The sequence below is a fragment of the Schistocerca americana genome, chromosome 7 (assembly GCF_021461395.2).
Source record: "Schistocerca americana isolate TAMUIC-IGC-003095 chromosome 7, iqSchAmer2.1, whole genome shotgun sequence".
Taxonomy (NCBI): Eukaryota; Metazoa; Arthropoda; class Insecta; order Orthoptera; family Acrididae; genus Schistocerca; species Schistocerca americana.
The window spans coordinates 9,735,916-9,742,014 of NC_060125.1; positions in this window are offsets into that span (position 1 = coordinate 9,735,916).

A 6,099-nucleotide genomic window follows, 5' to 3' on the forward strand; every position below is an offset into this window, starting at 1 on the left:
AAATGCCGACTTCAGTACAAGAAGACTGTATCTTCTTACTGTCTATGTTTTGAACCATTCCTGTGACACTAGTTATAGATTCCGATGCTTCACTTCAGGTTTACTGTAACCCTTGGACCTTCTTATTGACGATGAAACACAGAAATTGCACCGGAATTAAATACAAAAGGCACAATGCCGACATAAGTACAAGAAGACTGACTCTTCTTACTGTCTATGTTTTGAACCATTCCATTGACACTAGTTATAGATTCCGATGCTTCACTCCAGGTTTACTGTATCCCTTGGACCTTGTTATTGACGATGAAACACTGAAATTGCATCGGAATTAAATAGAAAAGGCATAATGCCGACTTAAGTACAAGAAGACTGACTCTTCTTACTGACTATGTTTTGAACCATTCCTGTGACACTAGTTATAGGTTCCGATGCTTCACTTCTGGTTTATTGTATCCCTCTGATCTTCTTATTGACGATGAACACAGAAATTGCACCTGAATTAAATACAAAAGCCGCAATGCCGACTTAAGTACAAGAAGACTGACTCTTCTTACTGTTTATGTTTTGAAACATTCCTGTGACACTAGTTATAGATTCCGATGCCTCACTTCAGATTTACTGTATCCCTGGGACCTTCTTATTGACGGTGAAACATAGAAATTGCATTGGAATGAAATACAAAAGTAAAAATGCCGACTTAAGTACAAGAAGACTGTATCTACTTGCTGTCTATGTTTTGAACCATTCCTGTGACACTAGTTATAGATTACGATGCTTCACTCCAGGTTTACTGTATCCCTTGGCCCTTCTTATTGACGATGAAACAAAGAAATTGCATCGGAATTAAATACAAAAGGCACAAGGCCGCCTTAAGGACAAGAAGACTGACTCTTCTTACTGACTATGTTTTGAACCATTCCTGTGACACTAGTTATAGGTTCCGATGCTTCACTTCTGGTTTATTGTATCCCTCTGATCTTCTTATTGACGATGAACACAGAAATTGCACCTGAATTAAATACAAAAGCCGCAATGCCGACTTAAGTACAAGAAGACTGACTATTCTTACTGTCATTGTTTTGAACCATTCCATTGACATTAGTTATAGATTCCGATGCTTCACTCCAGGTTTACTGTATACCTTGGACCTTATTATAGACGATGAAACACTGAAATTGCATCGGAATGAAATAGAAAAGGCACAATGCCGTCTTAAGTACAAGAAGACTAACTTTTCTTACTGACTATGTTTTGAACCATTCCTGTGACACTAGTTACAGATTCTGATGCTACACACCAGGTTTATAGTATCCCTTGGACCTTCTTATTGACGATGAAACACAGAAATTGCATCGGAATTAAATACAAAAGGCATAATGAAGACTTAAGGACAAGAAGACTGACTCATCTTTCTGACTATGTTTGAACTATTCCTGTGACACGAGTTATAGATTCTGATGCTTCACTTCAGGTTTACTGTATCCCTTGGACCTTCTCATTGACGATGAAACAATGAAATTGCACCGAAATTAAATACAAAAGGCCAATGCCGACTTAAGTACATGAAGACCGACCCTTCTTACTGACTATGTTTTGAACCATTCCTGTGACACTATTTATAGATTCCGATGCTTCACTTCAGGATTACTGTAACCCTTGGACCTTCTTATTGACGATGAAACACAGAAATTGCATCGGAATTAAATACAAAAGTAAAAATGCCGACTTCAGTACAAGAAGACTGTATCTTCTTACTGTCTATGTTTTGAACCATTCCTGTGACACTAGTTATAGATTCCGAAGCTTCACTTCAGGTTTACTGTAACCCTAGGACCTTCTTATTGACGATGAAACACAGAAATTGCACCGGAATTAAATACAAAAGGCACAATGCCGACATAAGTACAAGAAGACTGACTCTTCTTACTGTTTATGTTTTGAAACATTCCTGTGACACTAGTTATAGATTCCGATGCCTCACTGCAGATTTACTGTATCCCTTGGACCTTCTTATTGACGGTGAAACACAGAAATTGCATTGGAATGAAATACAAAAGTAAAAATGCCGACTTAAGTACAAGAAGACTGTATCTACTTGCTGTCTATGTTTTGAACCATTCCTGTGACACTAGTTATAGACTCCGATGCTTCACTCCAGGTTTACTGTATCCCTTGGACCTTCTTATTGACGATGAAACACAGAAATTGCATCGCCATTAAATACAAAAAGCACAATGCCGACTTAAGGACAAGAAGACTGACTCTTCTTACTGTCTATGTTTTGAACAATTCTTGTGACACTAGTTATAGATTCGGATGCTTCACTTCTGGTTTACTGTATCCCTCTGTTCTTCTGATTGACGATGAAACACAGAAATTGCACCGGAATTAAATACAAAATCCCAATGCCGACTTAAGTACATGAAGACCGACTCTTCTTACTGACTATGTTTTGAACCATTCCTGTGACACTAGTTATAGATTCCGATGCTTCACTTCAGGTTTACTGTAACCCTAGGACCTTCTTATTGACGATGAAACACAGAAATTGCACCGGAATTAAATACAAAAGGCACAATGCCGACATAAGTACAAGAAGACTGACTCTTCTTACTGTTTATGTTTTGAAACATTCCTGTGACACTAGTTATAGATTCCGATGCCTCACTGCAGATTTACTGTATCCCTTGGACCTTCTTATTGACGGTGAAACACAGAAATTGCATTGGAATGAAATACAAAAGTAAAAATGCCGACTTAAGTACAAGAAGACTGTATCTACTTGCTGTCTATGTTTTGAACCATTCCTGTGACACTAGTTATAGACTCCGATGCTTCACTCCAGGTTTACTGTATCCCTTGGACCTTCTTATTGACGATGAAACACAGAAATTGCATCGCCATTAAATACAAAAAGCACAATGCCGACTTAAGGACAAGAAGACTGACTCTTCTTACTGTCTATGTTTTGAACAATTCTTGTGACACTAGTTATAGATTCGGATGCTTCACTTCTGGTTTACTGTATCCCTCTGTTCTTCTGATTGACGATGAAACACAGAAATTGCACCGGAATTAAATACAAAAGGCCAATGCCGACTTAAGTACATGAAGACCGACTCTTCTTACTGACTATGTTTTGAACCATTCCTGTGACACTAGTTATAGATTCCGATGCTTCACTTCAGGTTTACTGTAACCCTTGGACCTTCTTATTGACGATGAAATACAGAAATTGCATCGGAATTAAATACAAAAGGCACAATGCCGACTTAAGTACAAGAAGACTGTATCTTCTTACTGTCTATATTTTGAACCATTCCTGTGACACTAGTTATAGATTCCGATGCTTCACTCCAGGTTTACTGTACCCCTTGGACCTTCATATTGACGATGAAACACAGAAATTGCATCGGAATTGAATACAAAAGGCACAATGCCGACTTAAGGACAAGAAGACTGACTCTGCTCACTGACTATGTTTTGAACCATTCCTGTGGCACTAGTTATAGATTCCGATGCTTTACTTCAGGTTTACTGTATCCCTCTGACCTTCTTATTGACGATGAAACACAGAAATTGCACCGGAATTAAATACAAAAGGCACAATGCCGACTTAAGTACAAGAAGACTGACTCTTCTTACTGTCTATGTGTTAAACCATTCCGTTGACACTAGTTATAGATTCCGATGCTTCACTTCAGATTTACTGTATCCCTTGGACCTTCTTATTGACGGTGAAACACAGAAATTGCATCGGAACTAAATACAAAAGTAAAAATGCCGACTTCAGTACAAGAAGACTGTATCTTCTTACTGTCTATGTTTTGAACCATTCCTGTGACACTAGTTATAGATTCCGATGCTTCACTTCAGGTTTACTGTATCCCTTGGACCTTCTTATTGACGATGAAACACAGAAATTGCATCGGAAGTAAATACAAAGAGCACAATGCCGACTTAAGTACACGAAGACCGACTCTTCTTACTGACTATGTTTTGAACCATTCCTGTGACACTAGTTATAGATTCCGATGCTTCACTTCAGGTTTACTGTATCCCTTGGACCTTCTTATTGACGATGAAACACAGAAATTGCATCGGAATTAAATACAAAAGCCACAATTCCGACTTCAGTACAAGAAGACAGTATCTTCTTACTGTCTACGTTTTGAACCATTACTGTGACACTAGTTATAGATTCCGATGCTTCACTTCAGATTTACTGTATCCCTTGGACCTTCGTATTGACGGTGAAACACAGAAATTGCATCGGAACTAAATACAAAAGGCACAATGCCGACATAAGTACAAGAAGACTGACTCTCCTTACTGACTATGTTTTGAACCAATCCTGTGACACTAGTTATAGATTCCGATGCTTCACTTCAGGTTTACTGCATCCCTTGGACCTTCTTATTGACGATGAAACACAGAAATTGCATCGGAATTAAATACAAAAGGCACAATGCCGACTTAAGTACACGAAGACTGACTCTTCTTACTGACTATGTTTTGAGCCATTCCTGTGACACTAGTTATAGATTCCGATGCTTCACTTAAGGTTTACTGTATCCCTTGAACCTTGTTATTGACGATGAAACACAGAAATTGCATCGGAATTAAATTGAAAAGGCACAATGCCGACTTAAGTACAAGAAGACTGACTCTTCTTACTGACTATGTTTTGAGCCATTCCTGTAACACTAGTTATAGATTCCGATGCTTCACTTCGGGTTTACTGTATCCCTTGGACCTTGTTATTGACGATGAAACACAGAAATTGCATCGGAATTAAATACAAAAGGCACAATGCCGACTTAAGTACAAGAAGACTGACTCTTCTTACTGACTATTTTTTGAACCATTTCTGTGACACTAGTTAAAGATTCCGATGCTTCACTTCAGGGTTACTGTATCCCTCTGACCTTCTTATTCACGATGAAACACAGAAATTGCATCGGAATTAAATACAAAAGGCACAATGCCGACTAAAGTACAAGAAGACTGACTCTCCTTACTGTTTATGTTTTGAACCATTCCTGTGACACTAGTTATAGATTCCGATGCTTCACTTCAGATTTACTGTATCCCTTGGACCTTCTTATTGACGGTGAAACACAGAGATTGCATCGGAATTAAATACAAAAGTAAAAATGCCGACTTCAGTACAAGAAGACTGTATCTTCTTACTGTCTATGTTTTGAACCATTCCTGTGTCACTAGTTATAGATTCCGATGCTCCACTCCAGGTTTACTGTATCCCTTGGACCTTCTTATTGACGATGAAACCCTGAAACTGCATCGGAATTAAATACAAGAAGCACAATGCCGACTTATGGACAAGAACACTGTCTCTTCTTACTGACTATGTTTTGAACCATTCCTGTGACACTAGTTATAGATTTGGATGCTTCACTTCAGGTTTACTGTATCCCTCTGACCTTCTTATTGACGATGAAACACAGAAATTGCACCGGAATTAAATACAAAAGCCACAATGCCGACTTATGTACAAGAAGACTGTATCTTCTTACTGTCTATGTTTTGAACCATTCCTGTGACACTAGTTATTGATTCCGATGCTTCACTCCAGGTTTACTGTATCCCTCGGACCTTCTTATTGACGATGAAATACAGAAATTGCATCGGAATTAAATACAAAAGGCACAATGCCGACTTAAGTACACGAAGACTGACTCTCCTTACTGACTATGTTTTGAACCATTCCTGTGACACTAGTTATAGATTCCGATGCTTCACTTCAGGTTTACTGCATCCCTTGGACCTTCTTATTGACGATGAAACACAGAAATTGCATCGGAAATAAATACAAAAGGCCAATGCCGACTTAAGTACATGAAGACCGACACTTCTTACTGACTATGTTCTGAACCATTCCTGTGACACTAGTTATAGATTCCGATGTTTTACTTCAGGTTTACTGTATCCCTTGGACCTTCTTCTTCACGATGAAACACAGAAAGTGCATAGGAATTAAATACAAAAGCCACAATGCCGACTTAAGTACAAGAAGACTGTATCTTCTTACTGTCTATGTTTTGAACCAATCGTGTGACACTAGTTATAGATTCGGAT